The following is a 24,094-nucleotide window of genomic DNA, read 5'->3' as shown; positions in this document are numbered from 1 at the left end:
GACTGTTCACAATCTATATTTCATTCCTAAAGAATAAGAAGTGAAGGAAAGGATAAAATAGCCAGTTAATATCAAATGGCAGTAACCCTAAATTTAGATCGACTAAATCCCCCAATCAAAAGATACAGACAAAATCTAACGGTATATCTAAAGATATACAAAGACTCAAAATAAAGGGTTGGAAAAAAACTTACCAATCAAATGGAGAGCAAAAATAAATAAATAAAAAGCAGGAGTTGCAATTCTCACAATTAATAAAATAGATTTCAAAGCTACAAGGATACAAGGGTAAAAGGATTAATGTAATAATAAGAGATCTTAACACCCAGATACATAAGACCCATAATGAGATTTAGATTCAACGAGATAGAAAATTGATAACGATATCCGGGACTGGAACTAAGATCCAGAACAAATAAACTCAATAGAGCTCTCCATTTTAAACACACAAAATATACATTATCCACTTTAAACACACAAAATATTGATCGGCCATTATTGATACCCATTTTAGGAATGAAGTAATATTTCTTTTTCCCTCTTTTTCTCTTTATCCCTCTTTTTTTCTTTTTCCCTCTTTTTCTTTCTCTTTCTTCCTTAAAGAAAAAAAAAAAAAAAAAAAAAAGAATAAGAAGGGAACCCGATTTGCCACCAACTCAGCATTTGCTTTCTCACTGCCCTGGAAAAGTAGCTTTTAAAACGTAGCCGCGCTGGCTCAAGCCTGTAATCCCAGCACTTTGGGAGGCCGAGGCGGGTGGATCACGAGGTCAAGAAATCGAGACCATCCTGGTCAACATGGTGAAACCCCGTCTCTACTAAAAATACAAAAAATTAGCTGGGCATGGTGGCGCGTGCCTGTAATCCCAGCTACTCGGGAGGCTGAGGCAGGAGAATTGCCTGAACCCAGGAGGCGGAGGTTGCGGTGAGCCGAGATCGCGCCATTGCACTCCAGTCTGGGTAACAGCAGCGAAACTTCGTCTCAAAAAAAAAAAAAAATAAATAAAAATAAAAAAAATAAAACGTAGCCCCTGACCGGCAGCATCAGCATCACCAGGGAACCTCTTAGAAATGCAAATTCCCAGGTGCTCCTAATGAATCAGAAACTCTGGAGGTGGGGCCTAGCAAAGGGATTGAACAAGCCTTCCAGGGAGTCCCGCTACAGCTCAAGTTTGAGAACCACTGCTTTGAATGTTTTCTGACCGACCTGCGCGCACGCGTACACACACACGGAGCTCCCTCACTTTTCCGTAGCCGCTACCACTCCCCATCAGTGCCCCCAGCCCCAGCCTCAGCCCCAGCTCTCCCTCCCCATTCCTCGCGGCTCCATCCCGGGATGATGAATGGAGGTCAGGGCGCTGTCAATGGAGGACGCGGCAAACCCTCCCCAACAGACCGAGGGGGTCGGGGGAAGCTGCGTTAAGTCTTCCTGAAACTGGTTTCCTTATCATTTTCTCCACGGCCGCTGCCCCATTTTCTAATGAGTTTGCTTTTAATGATTTATCCAACAATTTGTCTGCAAAAGACCGTTGAGAGGTGGGTGTCCAGAAAGTCTTGGGAGAAGAGACTGGGTGAAAGGAGGGCAGGATTGTACAAGGAAGAGCCAGGGTGCGAGGTGAAGCTAAGGAGAAAGTGGGAGCCTCAGGAGAGCCGCGGGTTCGGGAAAACGGCAGAAGACGGTGCTTTTGGTATGGGAAAGAAAAAAAGTTGGAGGACAGCGCGGGTCTGAGGCGCAGCAAAAAGTGGGTGTTAACGGGAAAACTGCCCTAGAGTTTGGGGGACTTTTTTTTTTCCAGCTTCCTTTCCAAGACTTTTTCTTTGCTCCATTTTGCTCCTCCCCCTCCTCCACTCCCCCCTCCTCCTCGCGCGGTACTGGGAGGCTCCTCGGCAGGAGAAGCAAAAGGAGGAATTGTTTGCGAGTTCAGTCATCCAAAAAAGCTTCTTCCATATGGAGGGACCGGGTGCGCTGGGCGCGGCGTCCCCTGCCTCGTCCTCCCGCTGCCTCGGCCGCCGCTTCCTGCCGCGGGGACCCTGAGCCCCGGCCCGCCGGTGTCAGCCGCCGCGCGCGCACACACAGACTCACACACGCACCTAGAGACACACGGAGACACACACGCGGCGCGCACACTCTGACGCCCGCCACAGCCACACGCGCCCGCACGCGCCCTCCCTCTCCGGCCGGCAACTTCTCCGGCCGGGGCTCCTTTGTTGCTCCCGCAGCCGCCGCTCGCCCGTGTTGTGTGTCCGCGGTGTCACTGCGCGTGTTGTGTGTCCGTGCGGCGCGGCGTCGTGTGGCTCTCTCCGCGCCCACCGCGCCGGCCCCCGGCCCCGGCTCGCCCTCTCCAGCCGCCGGCTGCAGCAGAGGTGAGTCACGGCGCTGAAGTTTGTTTTCTTTTCATAAAAAGTTGTGTTTATTGTTGGTTCGGGGGGCGGGAGACGCCGCAGGCCGAGGCAGCGCCGGCGAATGTCTGCCGGGGGACGTGCGGGCGGCGGGAGCCGGGTCCGAGCGCTCGGCTGGGCGCCCGGGGCTGGGAGCTGCGGCCGTGGCGGGGCGCGCGAGGAGGGCGGCGGGGGTCCCGGGGCTGCCCCGCGGCGAGGCGCACATCTCGTTCCTGCCGGGCGGTGGTGGTTCTGCCCCCGCGGCTCCCGGAAGCTTCTTGGGTGGAAGAAGGGCCAGGCCAGCCTCCCAAACTTCCCCGAAGACTGACACCAGCGCCCCGGCCCCCGGCGCCAGGCCGTGGGGGGAACCCGAGGGGTGGCGGCAAGTGCGTGGAGTCGCTCAGCACACACTCGGCCTCTTCGCGGGGTAAGGGTTTCTCATAGTCGGCGTTTTTCTAAAGGAAAAACACTGAAATGAGGGACTCAGCCGACCGGGCGCGATGCAGCTGAGGGAAGCATCCCTAGCTGAGGGCGCAGAGGGGCGAGGCCGAAGCCGAGTGACCCGAGCTGTCTGCGGGGCTGGGGCAACGGTGAGAGAGGTGGGGTGTGTGTGTGTGTGTGTGTGTGTGTGCCCGCCCGCAGCGTCCTCCTGGGGTTGTGCTCTTGGGGTTTTTGTTGCTGTAACTGTGAGAAGGTGTGGGAAGTGAATCTCTGGTGGAAAGGGGCTGTGGGGAGGACAGGGAACCCCGGAAGCATTTTCTGCGGGCGTTTGGAAGGGCCTGATGGACTTTCAGGATGCTCAATGTGAATTTGCTTTTCCAGGTGACAGGAGAATGCTGAGGGGTGGGAGGCAGGCAGACCCGAAGGAGTTAATGGAGCCTTGGGGATTTATTTTGCGGAGTTTTGTTTTGGGGATGCCGGTGGCAGTGGCAGAGTTGCCTGAAACCGACTTGTACTCCTCCAGAGATGTGGCAGTAGAGCTAAGAATACCCAAACCACACACCAGCAATCCCAAACAGGCACTTTCTGGGCGTGGTGGGGTGTTCTGCTGCTCCCCGCATCACTTCTCTGCAAGTTCAAATGGGTTCGCGTAAGTTTTTGACCCAGAGTTAACCCCTTGCGTGGACTGAGTGAAGATTATATTTTGGTTTCAGGCCTTTGTGCCCAGCACACGTTTGTCACCTAGTTCTTTGTTGCCCAGAACTCTGCACACGTTGACCATTGGATGAATGTCATTTTAAAGCTTCTTCAGTGTGCAAACATTTCTGATTTATTCCACGACTGGGTTCTAAACAGGCAGCCCAGCTCTGGGATGGTTTTTTCATCCCTTTGGTTACAGCCAATAAATCAATCTTCGTTTTCTCAAGGGCAGCATGGAAAATATTAAACCACAGTCTTGGGCTGGGTGTGGGGGCTGGCATGCCCATACATCTGGGTGACCTGTTTTCTGAACTTAAAGTAAATCTGAGGCAAGAGGTTAGCCATTTTGAGGTGTGTAACAGGTTTCCCAGAAACATTTCTGAGGTCTTATAATTGGTACTTTTTAATGGTCTCGTAATTGAGACCCAGAAGCTTCTCGTGGTAATCTTGAAGCACCTTGGGGTCAGTGGGATAGAGGCCGGGTAGAAACGGCATTAGAGTTATTTTCCTGCTGTATGAGTTTTGCAAATGAGTTTATGCAAATGAGTTTGGAATTTGGCCCTGGAGGAGGCTGGAGGCTGTCTACACACCTATGAAGCCTGAGGATTGAGACATCAGATACACTCTCTTTTATCCTCTATCGAGATACTTCAGAAAGGCAACATTGCAAGAGACGTTCGCTAGGGAGAAACTGTCTCCCATGCTATAGACCATTGGCCTTACTTGGAAAAAGAGGTTGCTAGAAGCCTGGATGGTTGGTTCTTTACACCTGGAGAGGAGGACCCTGCTTAGCTGTTAATTGGAAGCCAGAGGACCCTGCTTAGCTGTAATTGGTCAGCCAACCTGTGATAAGGAGTGTAATTTATGTTCCTTTCCACTCTCCAAATGGGTCCAGAGATTTTTCCTTTCTTTGAAGTGCTTTTTCAAGTGTTTGGAATCCCAGCTCTCTTCAGCAGCATGGTTTCCATGCCCTAAGAATGAATAAGAGATTTTACTCATGAAATAATTCAGTTGACTTCCACATGGTCCCACAGGGTTTTTAAAAAGGAGGGCAAGAAGTGAGCCTGATGTGTCACAGTGTTCCATGTGCCCTAGGGGTCTAGGTTCAAATATTTGCAAAGCCGCTAATGTGGCTAATGAATTAGGGTTTGTCACCGTGTCTTTTAAACTACAACAGAAAACTCACGTGCACCAAATAATTGCTATCCAATACCTTGTGGCCTCTGAATAAGAAAATACTAGGCACCAAAAGATATTATATATTTGGAATTTGCCTTCTTTCCTCCAAACTTTAAGCCCTCTTGCTATCTGGGAAAACATGGAAGAGGGGAAGAGAATCAAAATTTGGCTGGGAGAGGAAAGAAAACAGTATGTTAGAAAAATCTATTCACTCTAACATATGTAACTTCTTGTCATCTTCATGCTTCAGTTCAGCAAACATTCATAGTGCATCAGACACCAGGCTGAAAACTTCCTTGTCCCAGGAGAGTTAGCTCTCTTAGTCAAAGGATGGTTCCTCCTCGTTTTTTCTTTTTATTTATTTTTATTTTTTATTGTACTTTAGATTCTGAGGTACATGTGCAGATCATGCAGGGTTGTTGCATAGGAACTCACATGGCAAAGTGGTTTGCTGCCTCCATTGCCCTGTCACCTATGTCTGTCATTTCTCCCTATGTTATCCCTCCCCAACCTCCCCTACCCTAGCCCCCACCAACAGACCCCAGTGTGTGATGCTCCCCTCCTTGTGTCCATGTGTTCTCATTGTTCCATACCCGCCTATGAGTGAGAACATGCAGTGTTTGATTTTCTGTTCTTGAGTCAGTTTGCTGAGAATGATGGTTTCCAGGTTCATCCATGTCCCTACAAAGGACACACACACACTCATCGTTTTTGACTGCATAGTATTCCATGGTGTGTATGTGCCACATTTTCCTGGTCCAGTCTATCACTGATGGGCATTTGGGTCGGTTCCAGGTCTTCGCTATTGTAAACAGTGTCACAACCTCCTCACTTTTTATTTGTTGCACAAGCATCTACTTCTAATTAAGAAAATGTTTTTAAAGTCATCCACAATCCTGTGCTGCAGTGTGACTTGTGTTGTTTATCATGTGCATACATACTTTTTACATAGTTGTGATAAGAGTAGAAACTTTGGTCATCACACAGCCCTGATGTATCTCTACATTTTTTACCAAAGACTCAGAGAACAGATGTAGCCAACTACTTTGCTATTGGTTGGAAAGACCCAAATCCTAAGAGAGTTAGACACCTTCCCCAAGTTTGCCTGCTCTTTCCTGCCCATCCTTTATTATTCCACCACCACTGTGCTTACTGATGCCCTTGACAATTGTTGCTGGCACATGGCTGGGCCCTCCAGTGCCAACCTATGACCATCCCACCCGTTCTCCGAGTCTTATAATCAGATTACCACCCAGCTTTAAAACAACCTAGGTTTAAAATCCAAACTTTTCTTTTCTTTCTTTCTTTTTTTTTTTTTTAAGACAGAATGTCACTCTGTCACCAGGCTGGAGTGCAGTGTGGCACGATCTCAGCTCCCTGCAACTTCCACCTCCCAGGTTCAAGTGATTCTCCTGCCTTAGCCTCCCACGTAGCTGGGACTGCAGGCACATGCCACCACATCTGACTGATTTTTGTATTTGTAGTAGAGACGGGGTTTTACCATATTGATCAGGCTGGTCTTGAACTCCTGACCTCAGCTGATCCACCTGCCTCGGCCACCCAGAGTGCTGGGATTACAGGCATGAGCCAGCACGCCCAGCCTAGAATCCAGATTTCTTAATGCTCTGCTGTGTGGCTCTGTCCCACCTAATGATAATACGACTTCAGTAGGAGCCATCTTCTCCAATCTGGTAGCTGACCCTTGATTTTTGCTGAGTTCATCCCTTGTCCTCTGTCTTATCACCCAAATCCCTTCCATGTAAGCCTGACTAATTTTTTATGAGGCCTGCTTATAATGTGTTCTTAAGAAATATTTGATGACTATTAATGAAAATGGACTACTGAACACAAAGGTAATGCTTTTGTTAAGTGCAATCACTGTTCTTAATCCGTTTTTCATTTCAGCAAGGAGCCAGGAAACTGGACATTTCAGGAGGCCTAAGGTTTTAGAAGAATCTCTTTTCTTCTGTTTTCTTATTTATAAAACGTACTGCTAAAGAATTACTATGGTTTATAACGATTCACCTTGTAAAAAGCAAATACTTCAGAACTGTTTATTTTGTTCAAAAGATGAGGTAATTTTCTTTTTCCTCAGTTTCAGAACAAGCTTCCTGGAACCCATGACCCATGAAGTCTTGTCAACATTCATACCGTCTGAGGGTAGCAGCTCGAAAGCAGAAGAAGTAGGTGAGGTTTTCTGTTCAGTCTGATATCTCTGGCCTTTAAGGTCAGCCATTTGTTCATGTCTGGTGTTACCACTTGAAGATAGTGTTTCTTATCCACAAGTATTGGGAGTCCGACCTGGAGGGGAATCTGGACTGAACCTCAGGTTAGTTCCAGTTCGGCTCATGTGCTCTTTTAGTCAGAGCCTGTGATGGTGAAGTGAACCCCCCTGCTCTGCGGCAGCTCCGTCAGACATGCTAAATGCAAACCACTTTCTATGGGATTTGGAGTCCAAGCTTGCTGTGAAAAGGTCCCGTGTGGGTTTGGATGAGGAACGCCGTGTGTGTGTGTCTCTGTCAGTGGCATCACAGCGAATCCTTGTGGTCTGATGTGCTGGGCAATGTGTATCTCACAAAAATCGTCAGGATTGTGCTTCTTCCCGTCTTCCGAAATAAAACTCGGAAATAATTTCTCTCTTCCTAATGGTGAATTTGGCCTTCTCTTCAAAGAAGGCCTTTGATGTTTGGGGCAGGATTATTGGGCAGTAAGAGGAAATCCAGGCAGAAAGACACAGTTAGTGTAATTCAGTTACCAGAGAAAATGTGGAGTAAAGTCTCAACCCATTCTCCTGGTTAGCCACAGGAAAGTGCATCATATGGGGAGGGTGGGTAGGGCTGAAGACGGGAAGGGAAACAGAGAGCACTGCAAGGCAAACTCCAGGGTCGAAGTACTTGGACTGGGTCCGTTAAGAAAGACTTCTTGGCCTGGCGAGGTGGCTCATGCCTGTAATCCCAACGATTTGGGAGACCAAGGTAGGAAGGTCACTTGAACCCAGGAGTTCCAGATCAGCCTGGGCAACATGGCAAAACTCTGTCTTTCCAAAAAAAACAAACCCCAAAATTAGCTGGGCATGGTGGCACATGCCCGTAATCCTAGCTACTTGGGAGACTGAGGCAGGAGGATCACTTGAGCCCAGGAGGTTCAGATTGCAGTGAGCTGAGATGGCGCCACTGCACCCCAGTCTGAGTGACAGGGTGAGATCCTATCTCAAAAAAAAAAAAAAGAAACAAAAGAAGAAAAGAAGATTGGATAACATTAAAAGGTCAGATTGTGCAAAAAAAAAAAAAAAAGAAGAAGAAAGACTTCTTGAGAGAGAGGAGTTGCTGCAATCTTGGGCAAAGTCTTATAAGCAGAGATGGGACCAGCAGTACCAAAATGTCCTTTTATCTCTCTCTGTATGTGTTGTTCATTGTGTTCTTCCTTAAAACTCCTTTTTTTTTTTTTTTCATTGAATGGTTGGCCTAAGTATGCTGGAGACACATTTCACATTAGGAATAGTTGTTTTTAAAATACTTTTTGGAAAGTTAAAACTTGGTATCTGCATTAACTGTGCAAGCTCAGAAATCTGGGTCTTAAGTGCCTAAAACCAGTTATTGAGTAGCTTCCTGGGAGAAAAGGAGAAATGTGTGATTTTTAAAAAATTTCATCTACATGAGATTTTAGCTGAGAATCCTAGAAATATGTGCCTGAAGTCAGTTTTGTACCTTTCAATTCCATCTGCCATTTGTTTGACCGTCTGTGCCTCCGAAAGCCTTCCCAGAGTACCAAGTGAGGGGACATTTATTTTAAGGACATGAAAGTTGCCGGGCTCTCAAGTTGCCCAGAAACCTCCAAGACTGTTGAGAGGAAAATAGCACACAGGATGGGAGCTACGGTGAGGAAAGCGGGGCCTGCGGAAGTGGCTGGCCGTGGAGGCCTTGGAGCCCCCTTCCTTCCCCCACTAAGTCTACGGGACTTTGGAAGAGAGCCCTCCCCCACCTTCCCTGGCTCTGCCAATATTTTTCCAGATTACTCCCTGCCAAGTGCCTTTACTAGTCTGAGCTTACCTAATAGTACAATCCTAGCAGGTTTATTGGGTGTGGGTCACAGTTAATTGGAGAGGAAAATTGGGAGGTTCTGGGTTTATTCGTTTTTCTATGAAAGCAGAGGCTGCTCTTAAAGATTTCAGAAATCATCTTCCCCACCTGTCTTTCTGTTTCCAGTCTTACGACTGTCATTCCACAGTGGTGTCAGGATAGCTCTTCCTTCTTACATAGCTGTGCCGACGTGAGAGAGACTTAGTAATGCAGTTAGCACAGTGCCCTCCTTTGCAAGTGACACCACATAAAGTGATGGAAATTCACAGCTGTTTACCTCTCTCACTGTGAAGGGATGTTTTGTAGTGAACAAGTTATATCACAAGTTATATACAGCAGACTGTGCTATAGCCAAGAGTTAGAGTCTAATGGATCATCCAATGTACAGCCCTCTGAAATAATCACCTGCAACCCTGCCTTGAGAGTTCTGGTGGTCTGCCATCTGTGAAGGCCCCGCAGTCAGGTGCTTTTCATTCTAGAGGCTTCTGTTGCAGAGCTGGAGTTAGGCCTGGCTTTGCCCGTCTGGACTGTGGCAGCTTGCCAGCAAGTTTCACTGGGTGGTCTTCAACAATGGGAGAAGGCGGGTAGGGGAGTTCAGCTCTCCTCCCCAAAGAGGAACAACAAGGTAGCTTTCTCTAGGTGGGTTTCACATTGGCAACCAATCCCTTTGTCATTGACACACCATACGGGTCTTGAGTGTGGGTGAAAAGAATTGAACAGGTTGCCTGAAGGTGGTATCGTGATGGGGTTAATTTGTGTTCCCTTGATTTTACAAATGAAGCCTTGTGTTGATGTGGGGAGCCTCCCTCCCAAGAGAGGGAGCACACACAAGCAGCAGGTACTCCTCATCGTGTGAGGAAAGAATTATTCTCACTTGTCATGGGAGACGCAAACCTCCCAGTGCAGCCTTTCACCCCATCACTTAGACAATCAGCTGAGGACCTGGGGCACAAGCAGAGGTCGGCTAGTCTCAGTGCCAAAGAAGCAGAGCTGCCTGCCTGTGCTGCCCTTCCAGCAGTGGAGAGAATGATAACTGCCATTTAGTGAGCACCTACTGTGTGCCCGTCTTCGTGTTAAAGTACTACAAGCATTGTCCGTGCAATTCCCCAGCAGTCCTGTGAAAACGTGTGTTGTAATCTTATTCTGCAGACAAGGAAGCTGAAGCTTAAATAATTGTAGTGGCTTGTTCTGGTCTCACAGCTGGTAAATGGCAGGGCCAAGATGTCACTGCAGGTCTGCTGAGTCCAAAACCCGAGTTTTTTATGAAAAAGAAATGAAGCAAGCTTTCTCTCCAAACAGAGCTCTGCTAGCTTGGAAAACCTGTTTCTTTTGCAACTAACAAAGTGTACGGGGTAGGTGAAGGTCTTTAGGAGACTTGCCATTAAGAGACTTAAGTTTAAAACTGGGACTACAAGGCCGGGCGTGGTGGCTCAAGCCTGTAATCCCAGCACTTTGGGAGGCCGAGGCGGGTGGATCACGAGGTCAAGAGATCGAGACCATCCTGGTCAACATGGTGAAACCCCGTCTCTACTAAAAATACAAAAAATTAGCTGGGCATGGTGGCGTGTGCCTGTAATCCCAGCTACTCAGGAGGCTGAGGCAGGAGAATTGCCTGAACCCAGGAGGCGGAGGTTGCGGTGAGCCGAGATCGGGCCATGGCACTCCAGCCTGGGTAACAAGAGTGAAACTCCGCCTTAAAAAAAAAAAAAACAAACTGGGACTACAGCTTGGAGATTTTGAATGGCTCGGTAGCAGCTCCATGAGAGAAGCCCAGCTTTGTGGCTCAGCCAGTGTCGGACTTTGTAGCCAATGGCTTTGTGGCATGGCTGGTGTCAGACTCTGCAGCTAGTGGCTTTGTGCAAACTTTACAGGCAGTGGTGAAAGCCACCTTCACCTTAGGTTTCATCTTAGAATATGTCTATTGATTTTTTTCCCCTTCCCCTGGGACATTGTCTGAATTGGCTGTCCTGAGTCTGTGCTTCCACTATAACTGCCAGGTGAATCCTTTTGCTCCTAGGATCTCTGCAAGTCTGATCAAGCAGGTCCTCCATGCTCTTGGTGGGGTGAGGGGGAGAAGATATTTGGCCCAGTAGATACTTTTTACTGGCCAGGAGAAGTGGCAGCTTGTACAGAAAATACCCTGGGGAAGGAAGCAGCAGCTTTGACAGACAGGTAACTGACAGAAGATGCTACCTTCCAGGCAAATACTCATAGAGCAGCCACCAGAAAGAATTCGACAGGCAGTTACCTGCAGAACAGCAAAGCAGACCTCTCTACCGGCTTAGGAGAATGATGGCAGTTTGGCTGCAGAGGACATGTAGTTAGTGACTCTTGTTCTTTGTTTTTCTGTAACAAACGGAAGAAAAAAGGCGATGCCAAAAGGCATTTCGGTCATATTGTTAGAGACAATCCTGGATCTTCAAAACCTGAAGCCAAGGTGTTCTGGGTTTGGGGGCACGCAGGACACCTGGGCTTAAAAGATAATTAAGTGACCAGCTACTTGGGTCATGGAAAGTCAGTGTGCCTTTATTTCCCTGTCTTTATACGCTGCCTCCTCAGAACATTATGAGGAAGCAGTGAAAGGTGAGAAGTTTTCCCTCTAACGTGAGAAGTGCCTTCTCACCCTCAGAAGCCCAAGGTGTTGGCCTCTGTGCTTACCCAAGATGAGTCAGGAGATGAGAAATTCTAGGGAACTGGCCAGAGGTTAGTCTGGCCACAAAGGATTCATCGGCTTCTGTGGTTCTGTTTTCATTTTCTCAGGGCAGAAGCCTGCACTGGAGGCATTTTGGTTGCGTTGTTGGAGACACTCCTGGATCCGTCCAGACGAGCTGCCTTTCCCGGCCTTGTGGGACCAGGCAGTGAAAAATCTTAGGTCCAGGAGGAACTGAGAGAGGAAAAGAACTCATGGCCAAATCATTCTGCTTAGCATTCTTTTTTGAGAGAGGAGGGAACAGAAGCATCTGTGGAGTTTCTGGAGCCCCCATCTGAGAGGACAGAAGTCAGGAATGAATCTTAGAAGGGTGAAGTGCTGGGAAACATGGCTGTGTTGCAGGAAGGAGCCATATTTCTGGAGTCACCTCCAGGTTTGAGGTTGTGTAGCATCCTGGTGGAGGGGAGGCTTTGGAACCAGACAAGCCAGTGTTTCAATTCTGGCTTTGCCAGTTGTTAGGTGTGTGACCCTGGGCAAATTATGTACACTCCAGAACCAGTTTCTTAGGGTTATTGCAAAGGAGAGGCAAGATAATTCACATAAAACATACGAAATGTACTGGGAGCAGCCAGTAGAAGGTAGCTGTTATAGGGAAGGAAAGAGGAAAAGAGTGAAAGGAGGTTACTCGTGGGATTGGGCAGCTAGAAGGATGAGCAGGTGGGAGAGCCCACTGATCGAGCCCCCACTCACTCAAGGTTTACAGAGAGAAAGAAACGTGAGGATGGAGAGATAGAGGAGCATGCGGAGGGGCAAGGGCCTGCCCCAGGTGCACCATTCCATACCAGTCCTTGGTCCTGCTCACTGGGTAGATAAAACCCCCAGACCTTCCCCTCTGCTTCTTCCCCATCTCAGTGTATCCCATTCTCCCAGGTGTGCCAAAAATGTTGGAGGCATCTTTGCCTCTGTTCTTTCTCTCATGCTCCACTTTAAATTGGCCAATAATATTGGCCTTCCCTTCAGGATGCTTCCTGAATCCTATGCCTTCTCACCGTCCTGTCTTCTATCAACATTTCTGACCTGGATTATCAAAATTAGCTTCCTAAGTGTTCTCTCTGCTTCCACCCTTCCTTGACCCCATAGTTCATTCTTCATAGAAAAGTCAGTGTCACGATTTTGAAACAAAAGCTAGACAAGGTCACTTCTCTACTAAGAACTCTCCACGGCTTCCCGTTTGATTTGGAGAAAATATCCAAACACCTCACAGTGTCCTCACCTCACCCCTTCCCTGTCAGGCCTCCCGTCCCCCTTTGCCCACTCCCACAGCTGTGTCAGCCCCCTCGTTGCTCCTCACGCTGGCTGGGCAGGCTCCTCCCAGGGGCTTTGTGCTTGCATTTGCCCGCTGTCTGGAAGGCTCCTCCCCAGATGCCTGCACAGCCCCCTCCCTCTTTTCATAGGCCCCCTGCTTCATGGTCACCTGAACCTGGCCACTTGCCACCATCACTCTCCCTTCAACCTCGTTTCTTTTCCTCCATGTTTCACCTCCTGGCTTGTGTTTATTTGTTCTTCTGGTTATTGCCTGCTTCCCCTCATCAGTGGGATCAGGGTCTTTGTCTTCTTCCTCACTGTCTTCCTAGAGCCTAGAATAGAATCGGGTTGGTAAGTGGTGCTCAATTTTTTTTTTTTTCATTTTTGCTAGTTTGCAGGCCTAGTCTGAATCTCAAGAGGGATGTAATAAAATTTCAAACAAAATGAAATAGTTACATATCGATTTATGTAAGAAAATGCATTCTAGAGTATATGTGTATGTATATGTATATGTGTATGTGTATGTATATGTGTATGTGTATGTATATGTGTATGTGTATGTATATATATGTATGTGTATGTATATGTGTATGTGTATGTATATGTGTATGTGTATGTATATATGTATGTGTGTATGTGTATGTATATGTGCATGTGTATATGTATGTCTATGTGTATGTGTATATATATGTGTATGTGTATGTATATGTATATGTATGTGTATGTGTATGTGTATATGTGTATGTATTTGTGTATGTGTATGTATATGTATATGTATATGTGTATGTATATGTGTATGTGTATGTAGATGTATATGTGTATGTGTATGTATATATATATGTGTATGTGTATGTGTATGTATATGTGTATGTGTATGTATATGTGTATGTATATATATGTATGTGTGTATGTGTATGTATATGTGTATGTGTATGTATATATGTGTGTGTGTATGTGTATGTATATGTGTATGTGTATGTGTATGTATATATATGTATGTGTGTGTATGTGTATGTATATGTGTATGTGTATATATATGTGTATGTATATGTGTATGTGTATATATATGTATATGTATATGTGGGAAAATAAGAGAGGTCCTGAGAATGCTAACGTTAGAGCATCTGTTTCAGAGAAGCCAAGCAGCAGTGTGCAAGGCGGTGACAGAAAGAGCCCAGTGTCTTCTCTTTTCCTCAAGGTAACTGCCCTAGGGAATACCTGTGGGTGAACCAGTTGTTCCATGTCAGGGATGTAAGCATGGATGTGATGTCCTGTCTGCCCTTCCTCATCACGTAAGAGGAAGCTGTTGCTCATCTGCTTTGTGCTAGGCCTGGCTAGGAGATGCAGGGGCCCAGCTCCTGCTCTTATCCCACCAGCAGTCTGGTTGTTCATCTGGGATTTCCTGAGTGTGCCTGGCTCATCCACTTTGCCATTCTACTCCCTTAGCAACATGAGTTGAATTGGACTTCTGTTGAATCTGGTTTGGAACCACAAGCCAAGTGCATGGGGTGAATTTTAAAACAGTTCAGTCTTCCACACACCAGAGAGCCTGTGGTAGGGCCAGCCCTGTGCCAGGCACACAGGTGACAGAGACGGTCGCTACCATCGGAGAGTTGACAGGTTGTGGAAGTAAGGAACTGCGCATTTGGGTGGTCACCCAGAGGGGGACAGATCTGACTTAAATTGTGTCCCAGTCACTTCTGACTTGGTTCTAGATTTAGAAGCTGAGAAAAAATAAAAATAGGACTAAAGATCCCAAGAGGTCTTGTGCTGACACCAAAGGTGGACAGATGTGCCTGAGAAATTGCACAGGCAAATCCCATACCCCACATGTAAGCCTCTCAGGGAGCTGGGAGAATAGAAACTGGCAGGAGCTGCCTGTGTCTGGCTCCAGTTTTGTTTGTTTTTGTTTTTAATTAAAAGCCTTTTTAAAAAACAGTTTCAGGTGTATAGAAAAAGTTAAGCAAAAATATCCGATACAGACTTGCTGTTCCAGTTTCCCCCAATCACTCACCCCCGACCAGGGTCCCCAACTATTAATATCTTATGTCAGTGTGGTTTATCTGTTAAAATTGATGAGCCAATATTGACACATTATTAACAACTACAGTCCGTGGTTTAAATTAGGGTTCACTCTTTGTGTTGTACATTTTCTGGGTTTGACAAAATGTGTGATGTCCTATATCCACCATTATAGAATTATACAGAATAATAGTTTCACTGCCTAAAAATCCCCTGTGCTCCACCTGTTTATCTCCCCTTCCCTCCCCCAGCCCCTGGCAACCACCAGTCCACTGCTGTCTCTCTAGTTTTGCCTTTTCCTGAATGTCATGCAGTTGGAATCACACAGCCTACAGCCTTTTCAAGATCAGCTTCTTTCATTTGGAAGTCCCCTTCAGTTTTAAGTACGGCTTTCTCTCCTTCCCTGCCCCATACACACTTCCAGCTGGGGAGCAGGGACTGGAAAAGGAGGAGCCCAAAGCTCCCCCACCCCCAACCAGAGCCCTTCGGGTCTGCAGTGTGGTCCCTTTAGGGGCTTCCACCAAACAGGCGGTCCCAGCGCTACTGGAGTTTAACCCAGCCTGGTAAGCTGTCAGGAGCTGCCTGTGTTTGGGTCCCACATCTGGAAACATCAGCTATGCAGACCTTCCCATCCCTAAACAGAAAGACACGAGGAGCACATGGGCTGTTTGCCTACCTCCTCAGTAGTTTGTTTTACTTGCTTTGGACCTGCGGGGAGCAGTGGGGAAGTGAGCGTCCCCTGGGCAGGCAGCGCTCTTGCATGGCTCCATCCACATCCGGTGGTGGTGGCAGGCCTCAGGTCCCTCAGCTTCTGAAGTTTCTGCTTTTGGTTCCACCCAGATTCCAGCAGTGTCTGTGTTGAGCCCTGAGAATGATGGAGCACTAGGACCTGTTTTGTGATCATTAAGGAGGAGGACCAGGAAGGCATGGCAAGTTTGAGGGCATTTTCCCTGCAAAGAAGTGCCTCTTTCTTGAGTCAGCCTCGAAGAGTAGGATTCCCTGGGAGTTTGGTGACAGAACCCCCAGGATTCAGAACACTCACCAGCCACTCTCAACACAAGACACTCTGGAGGACAGGTGATGACGGTTGATTTTACACGGCATAGAATGAGGAAGCTCCTCCAAGCCCACTCCAACTGTGGACTGCATTTAAGAGAAATGAAAGTGCATGTGAATTGGAGGGGGTCACCTGGACCATCAGATCCAGGCTGAAAAGCTCTCAGGGCTGAGGAAGGTAGACAGGATTCCAACCCTGAGGAGCAGGGCTTAACCTTAAACCTGCTGGGCACAGTGGCCCATACCTACAATCTCATCACTTTAGAGGCCAAGGCAGGCAGATTTCTGGAGGCCAGGAGGTCAAGACCAGCATGGCCACCATGGCAAAACCCCATCTCTACTAAAAATACAAAAAGAAGTCGGGTGTGGTGGTGTACACCTGTAATCCCAGCTACCCAGGAGGCTGAGGCACAAGAATCACTTGAACCCAGGAGGCAGAGGTTGCAGTGAGCAGAGATTGTACCACTGCACCCCAGCCTGGGTGACAGAGCAAGACCCTGCCTCAAAAAAAATAATAATAATAATAATAATTAAACTCCCAGCTTCTATTGCTTCAAATTTGGAGTAAATAGAGAGCTGAGGCCAGCCAGTGCCTTCTCATGCTGAAAGACGCTAGCCAGGTGTTTATTTCAGAGTTCAGTACAGAGGAGGACTGAGACTCACACAACAACTCAGAAAGTCAGCTTTTGGACTCTGGAAATTCCATGCTGAAGATCCAAGTCCGCACCACCTCCTCCTCTGGTTTTCCTTTCTTCACATGGTCCATCCTCCAATCTGTAGCCGGACCAGTGTTCACTAGGAGCACTGGCCTGCCATTCAGTGGCTCTGCCTACCCCACGTAAGTGCAGACTAATAATATGTTCCCCAGGTTTGTCCCTGAGGCTGTGAATGCTAATGCGATGGACCGGTTAAAGCCCTTTAGCTCTTCAGAGAACCGCACTCTACTGGCAAGCTAGCCTTGCTCTTGTTAAGTAGGGAATCAGGGTGCAGTCTCCTGGTGCTTGTCTTTTTAGGTCTAACTGTAGAGACTGGGAGGCTGTAACAGTGATTACTAACCATCAGCCCATCTAGAAGCCTTGGCTCTTGCCTCGGTTTACCTGGAGAGGCAGATAGTAAAGAACTACTGAACTGTGTAAGTGTGGGACCCGTGTTCCCTTCCAAATCCAGCATTTACTTCCTCTCCCTTCCTAAACTCTGCTCCCGGAGTAGGTACAGAGATAGTCCGGAGAAAGAATCACAAACTGGCTTCCATAGATACACACCAGGGAGTGTGTTTATGAGCGGGGGGCCACATTTTCTGAAACAGAAGACAAGTGTATGATCTGACAAAGCATTTGTCTCTTTTGTTTTTTCCTAATGTTGGGGGTGGGGGGTGGAGGAATCTCGGAAAGGCTAATTTATAAATATCTTGTAATATATGAAAAAAAACCACTTTTATTATAAGGAGTGGCATTCTGTATAGTAGGGCTGTCCAGAACCTCCCAGTGGTGTGGTCTTGTGTCAGAGCAGGAGGTGCAGTGAGCACAGAATGGGTCTTTCTCCGCGTGGGGGGCTTCACCGAGCACTGGTAGAAAGAAGTCTCTGGTGTGGTCTGGGTCTTCTCTAGTACTTTCTCTCCAGAGCAACCTGTAGACAGGAGGGTGGGCTCCTGGATTTACTGACCACCATCCCATGTCCTTCTCCAAGAAAAGCCAGCCTCCAAGGCATTGGAACAGGGAGGCCCCTTAATAACTAAGTTCCAGATCCGTTGAAAGTCAGGAAGTAAAGAGGAACTGTGTCCAATTGTGATGGAATCTTAAGCAGGCAGAGCCAACTTTCCCCACATGAGAAATTAACCAAAATGCCAATGTTAATATCCTTAATCTGGGTGGGGGAATGGTAGACCCTGTTTCTGTGCATCTCAGGCAAGATGAACCTGGCCAGGAGTGCTGACCTGTCTCCCTTGTGGGAATAAGGCTACCCACTAAAGCTTGTGATGCCCGCTGCAGCCTGCCTCTCCTCTCAGTTTAGCACTGAACTGTGCACCTGGGAATCACAGAACCTCAACAGGGGGATCCTTTCTGCAACTGGTAGAGCCTAGGAGCAGGAGGCTAGAATTATCCCCACCCCTTCTGCCTCTTCCCTTCTTCATGCCTCTCCAATTCCCCACACTTTGCTCCTGCTGTAAACAGTGGTGCCTGATCCAGCTGGCAAGGCTCCATGTGTTACCTGAGAGCAGCACATTCATGCCTCTTCAGTCAGTTGCCAGAGGGGCCTGAAGACATTTGCAGCCATCAGAGTTGCCTTTCTTTTTTTTTTCTTTTTTTTGAGACGGAGTTTCGCTCTTGTTACCCAGGCTGGAGTGCAATGGCGCGATCTCGGCTCCCCGCAACCTCCGCCTCCTGGGTTCAGGCAATTCTCCTGCCTCAGCCTCCTGAGTAGCTGGGATTACAGGCACGCGCCACCATGCCCAGCTATTTTTTGTATATTTAGTAGAGACGGGGTTTCACCATGTTGACCAGGATAGTCTCGATCTCTTGACCTCGTGATCCACCCGCCTCGGCCTCCCAAAGTGCTGGGATTACAGGCGTGAGCCACCGCGCCCGGCCCAGAGTTGCCTTTCAATTGACCAGTTAACAGATGCTGAACACTAAGCCTATTGCCTTCAAGATAATCTGTATTCTGGTTTCTGAGTATTTCTCAGATGACAGCAAGAGGTCATACTGCCTTGAATTGCATGATCCATGTAATCATAGAAGAGTGCATGGCTTAGGGGAGGGGCTTTGGTGGCCTCCATTATCCCATTATCATTATTATTAGTTTGGTTTGAGATGAGCTGCTGATTTATAATTCTCCCACAAGAGCCCATATTCTTGGAGAATGTGGCTATTTGAAGAGTTTTGGCAATTATGCTATGTTGTATAGATTGAGAAGTGGAGGCCCAAGGAAAAGTAATATGTTCATAAGCCCAAGCTGGCTTCCTTTATGGGTCTGCACCTGGACCTCAAGGCCTCTGCGCATGGTTTGTTCTAAAGCAGTGAAAGCCAGCCACAGTTGGTGACTTGTCACCGGTGAGATATGCACAGTCCTGGGAAAAGCCCTTCATGGATAGGGAAGCCCCAGAAAGATGAGAGTGGGGGACAGCCAGATGGCTCCCAGTGTTGAGTCCAGAGAGCCAGGGAGATGGGTTTCCTCTGGCTGTGAGCAGCAGTCCTCTTTTCAGGGGTAGGGCTGCCTCTGTGGCTCAACCTTGAAGAGCCCTCTTTTCCACCAAACCTGGGCACTCACTGAAACCTGCCTGACAATGCGACTTTCCTTAATTGAAAGGACATCGGGTAGTTGGGCGAGTGGGAGTTTCTGCACATCAGTGCAGGATTGGGAAGGTCTGAGAGGATCTTATTCCAGTTATCCTACTGAAAACTAGTGTTTTATTTTATAATTTAAAAAAAAAATTGAGCTGGGCCTGGTGCTTCACACCTGTAACCCCAGCACTTTAAGAGGCCAAGGTGGGTGGATTCTGAGGTCAGGAGTTTGAGACCAGCCTGCCCAATATGGTGAAACCCCGTCTCTACTAAAATTACAAAAATTAGCTGGCCGTCGTGGCGCTTGCCTGTAATCCAAGCTACTCAGGAGGCTGAGGCAGAAGAATTGCTTAACTCAGGAGGTGGAGGTTGCAGTGAGCCGAGATTGTGCCACTGCATTCCAGCCTGGGCAGCAGAGTAAGACTCTGTCTCCAAAAAAAAAAAAAAAAAAACTTTAATCTTTAAAAACTCAAAGAGATATAAAAGCATAGTATGAACCCTGTCTACCCATCACCCAGATTCAGCAATTAGCAAGACAAACAAGTATTTGGGTTTTTTAAAAATATGATTTTGTTTTTGTTACTGTGCTCTGTATGCAGGTTAGGTCCAAGATGGATGCCCAAGGTTACTCTTTCTAAGAGAAGTATGTAATCCAGCTTTCCTACCACCTTCCCAAGAGTGAAGTGGAAAGGAAAGAGCTTTGGCCAGGGTACTAGGGTTTGATTTGCGATTGCTCCCTGGTGCTCTGAGATGTTTCTGTGCATCTCCTTTAGCAGACGCTGAGCTTGAATTTTATGCTTGGATTCCCAGGGCCTACTATTTAATGGCTGTTCCATAAGCATTATTGACTTGTGAGGCAAGTGATTTCATGAGATAGTGACTTTCCCTCTGGACAGGTTTAAGGAAGTTAGTGCTTAGCTCACCATCCTTGGGGAGGGGGGCAGATGATGGTGTAGAGTTGAGGTGGGGCCATGATTCGAACCCCTAGGGGACACTGAGAGGGAAGGACAGAGCCTCTCAGGTGAAGGGTTAGGAGTGCAGGGCTCTTGATTTTGCTGAGAAGGAGGAAGTCAGCAAGAAGGAAGAGCAGGAGAGATTGGGGCAGATCTGTTCTCTGTGCCTGGCCTCCAGATTCAGTCAATCGCAGGCCCTGGGTGATGTGGGTCAGGATTATGAGAACGGAGACTCCATCTCCAGACCCTTTTTCTGGGTGGCCACAAGCAGCCTGCAAGCCACCTGCACCACCAGGCCCCACGTGCCATTCCAAGGACTGTTTTACTCACTTTAGAGTTGGAAGGAGGGAGCAAGCAAGGCAAGGGGCTGTTCCAAGTGTTGGGGGAGTGGGGTCCACTTCCTGTCTCTGGAGCTCTCTGCAGTCTGGCCGTTCTGAGCTCCTCTGGGGCAGGGCTGGGTGGGGTATGAAATGGGATATGCAGGGAAAGGAGGGACCCTGATCCTAGGGTGTAGCAGAGGCCTCAGGCAGGGTGTCTCTAAGGCTCTGATTTTCAGCAGGCAACCTGCCCCTCCCATCCCTGCCTGGTCTCTCAGTTTAAACTTCCAGCCTGATCCTCTCCTCCCATACATGCATGATGTCTGTGTGTGTGTGTTTTAATTTTTATTCTTGGCAGAAGTTGACACACAAGATGGATTTGGAAGGAGATTAAACCAGTCTGGGAATATGTTGGGCAGCAGGCAGCCTCATTCCTGGAGTGGGAGGGCCAGGAAGGAGTGGGGCTGCAGCTCTGAGGTGGGGGTGGAGGGTTGTCTCCTCCCCCAGTAGGAACCCAACTGAAACTAGAAGCTGAGCCGTTAACCCTTTGGGTTGTCAAACAGCCGGTTTCAGTGAGCCAAAGCCCTCTGGTGTGGTCTGGTGTGAAGAGGATGTGGGACCCTCGGATGGCCAGCACCTGTTCTGCTTCTCAGTGGTCTGTCACAAGGCCCTGGAAGCTGTTGCGCCTGTTCAAGGTGTCACTGATGGCGTCTAAGACTTTGATGTGCAGTTGCTTAAATTTGCATGTGCTTGGAAAACATTCCTCCTCTGCTAGGTCTATCTTGGGTCCATCCTATCCCTGCCCCCGGTCAGCAGCAGTCACTATGGTTTGTCACCTTTGCCACTGTAGAGGCTGCCCCTGCCCCCAGAGTAGGTGTTCTTTGCAATGGCGGCTGCCTCTTCGGCCTTTATTTCTGTGCAAAGAAGAGAAAATGAGGCCGGGCGCGGTGGCTCAAGCCTGTAATCCCAGCACTTTGGGAGGCCGAGGCGGGTGGATCACGAGGTCAAGAGATCGAGACCATCCTGGTCAACATGGTGAAACCCCGTCTCTATTAAAAATACAAAAAATTAGCTGGGCGTGGTGGCACGTGCCTGTAATCCCAGCTACTCAGGAGGCTGAGGCAGGAGTATTGCCTGAACCCAGGAGGTGGAGGTTGCGGTGAGCCGAGATCACGCCATTGCACTCCAGCCTGGGTAACGAGAGCAAAACTCTGTCTCTAAAAAAAAAAAAAAAAAGAAACGAGAAGGAGCTGCTTGTCTCTCAGTACCTGGTAGTGCTTGTAACTCTGATCCCAGATTCAAAGCGCGGCTGCCAATCTTTGGGCTGTGTTCCTACTCAGACACTCAGGACTGACTCTGTAGGTGTGGAGAGCTTTTGGGAGTGCATCTTCAGGAGTACATTGTGGGAATCCGCCAAACCAACTCATCTGAAACACGGTGGCTAGTGCATGACTCCAACTCGGACTGACTTCTTTTTTTCTGCCTTTCTTAATTCCTGTTTTGAAAACAGTTTTGTTGTGTGCCTCTTTTAAGCTGCCAAGGACACCAAGACCAGCAGGCAAGGGAAGCAGACACTCTAGGCCTTGAACCCTTTGCTAAAGCAAGTTCCTTAATCTCTCTGGGTCTCGCTTGCCGCACCTGTAAGGGGATGAGAATACTGCCTACCTCATACAGTTGTTTAGTGGTTGGACAAGACCATTCCTGTGTATTAGCTCATTATCTTGTACATATTAATCCAACAAGTGATCAAATAAGATTGATAATTTCTTTTCATTCTCAATATGTGCATCGATCTCATATTGCAACAAAAATCTAGTATACTACATTCAATAAATCTCAATGATTTTTAACTCGCATTTACAAATCAGTAGGAAATTAGTAATTTAGCAGGGAAAAAGGGCAATCTTTCAATGTTAACCTGCTCAGCATGGCTTTTTCAGCAAACTATTAGATGGTATATTTTGTATGACTTACTAAACAAAGTCATTTCAGATCTGTAAAGCTTGTTAACAAAATAGTAAATGTGTTTTCATCTTTTTTTCCAAAATACTTATCCACATTGCGCGAATACAACAGAATCCTGGAATTAGGGGAAGTGTTCTTTGTAAGCTGAAGGAGTTGATTGCTGGGGATTAGACACAGCAAATTCCTCAGCTGGGATAATGGGGCAAGGAACAGCATTTTATGGCTGAGAGTGGCTGGGAAACGAGGCCTGTGGGAGGACGGAAGATAAAATGCCGGTGGTGACATGAGAATATTTGAAGGTAGCTTTTTTCGAATTTGCCTTTTTAATTACAGCAGTGTTGCTACATACCTAGTGTGATTATTTCTGAGGCATTTAAGGCAAAAAGGGCAAATTCACTGATCCTCAGCGATAACTGACGTTAAAATTTAGGTGTCTCCTGACGCGTTCCTGTGATAACCCAAATAACTCCCACCACGTATTCATATGTAACGTCTTTAATTATAAAAATGGGATCCTGCTGGTTTGTAAATTGCTTCAGGACATTCTCTGGAACCTCTTAGGCCAGCATTCCTCAAAGTGTATTTGGTGAAGGCCTCATCACTAATGGTACACTGAGGGGAAGACAGGGTCGTTTTGTCAAATGAGTCCAGGTCAACTGAGTCCAAGCCTGTGGGTACAGACTTCAGCGCGTACTCTCTCCCTCTCTTAGCAATTCACGAGGCACAGAGCATGCTGAAGGCTCTGCAAAGTCCTGCAGTAAAGAAATCTGATTAGCTTTTCTTCACATAGCATTTTCCTACATTATTTTTGGTAACATGTTTTAATATCTGGTAGGTTTCTAGGAAGTTCCTCACTAACCTTCTTTCCACCACTACACCCCTCTGCCTTGTGAGATAGGCAGGAAAACAGCCCATCTGTTCATTTAATCAGAAAATACTTCTGCACTCCTACTATGTGCCAAGCATTGTGACCGATGCTGGGGGTATGTGGATGAGCAGGACAGAAGGCTCTCTGCCCTCACAGGCTCACTGTCTGCAGCACAGTGATGCTGCCAGTCACATCCATCATTAGTCAGGATGGATGGCTGTGCGCTGTGCACCCGGGAATGGCAGAACCTCAGCAGGGAGATCCTCTTTGCAACTGCTGGAGCCTAGGAGCAGGAGGCTAGAATTATCCCCAACCCCTCTGCTCCTTCCCTTCTTCATGCCTCTCCAATTCCCCACACTTTGCTCTTGCTGTAAACAGTGGTGCCTGATCCAGCTGGCAAGGCTCCATGTGTTTGTTTTCTCTGTATGTGCCAGCCTTGCACCAAGGCCACTGAGCTTCCCAAGTTGGGGAGTGCTGGCAGGGGGTGGGGGTGGGGGGCTTCCAGCAGAAGGCAGGGACTGATTGACAGAGCAACTGGAGCGTGCTTCAGATTTCCAAACTGATATTTATTTAAGTTTTAGGTGATTTAAAAGGGCTTTGTAATTGAGAAAGGAAGGATTGGGGATGAAGCTGGGGACTGAATGTGTATATTTGGGGGTCAGGGAGGCGGCAAAGAGTGGGTTTGTATGAGGTCAGATGGGAAAAAAGTAAACTGTCATGACTTAAAACTTACTTAGCAGCTGGGGCTGTTTGCTGTGCGTGTGTGTGGGGGGGGGGGGGGCGGGGTGCGCGCATGTGCACGTGCCTGTCTTAGAGGTGGAGAATGCACATGTCCAGGGCAGGATGTTGGGCCAGCCTGTGTGGAGGTATCCAGCCCCCGAGATATTGCCTCTTGTTAAACCT

At 47.8% G+C, this 24,094-nt stretch overlaps 1 protein-coding gene across 27 annotated transcripts in view; it reads left to right on the top strand.

Moving 5' to 3' along the window:
* The first annotated feature begins 1,920 nt into the window (after nt 1–1,920).
* Nucleotides 1,921–24,094, top strand: part of BOC (BOC cell adhesion associated, oncogene regulated) — a 75,637-nt gene continuing 53,463 nt past the window's right edge. For 8 of the 27 annotated variants that reach the window (XM_078352373.1, XM_078352370.1, XM_078352371.1 and 5 more), the window contains exons 1-2: nt 1,921–2,361; nt 6,791–6,882. The gene's annotated coding sequence lies outside the window, so the exon portion shown is untranslated. Of the gene's footprint in view, nt 2,362–2,459; nt 2,967–6,790; nt 6,883–24,094 lie in introns of those variants that run through there. The other 19 variants (XM_078352375.1, XM_078352374.1, XM_078352372.1 and 16 more) reach the window with 5 other exon arrangements.

The sequence above is a fragment of the Callithrix jacchus genome, chromosome 15 (assembly GCF_049354715.1).
Source record: "Callithrix jacchus isolate 240 chromosome 15, calJac240_pri, whole genome shotgun sequence".
Lineage (NCBI taxonomy): Eukaryota > Metazoa > Chordata > Mammalia > Primates > Cebidae > Callithrix > Callithrix jacchus.
The sequence above is the reverse complement of the archived record's forward strand: the minus strand, read 5'-3'. Positions and strand labels throughout refer to the sequence as shown.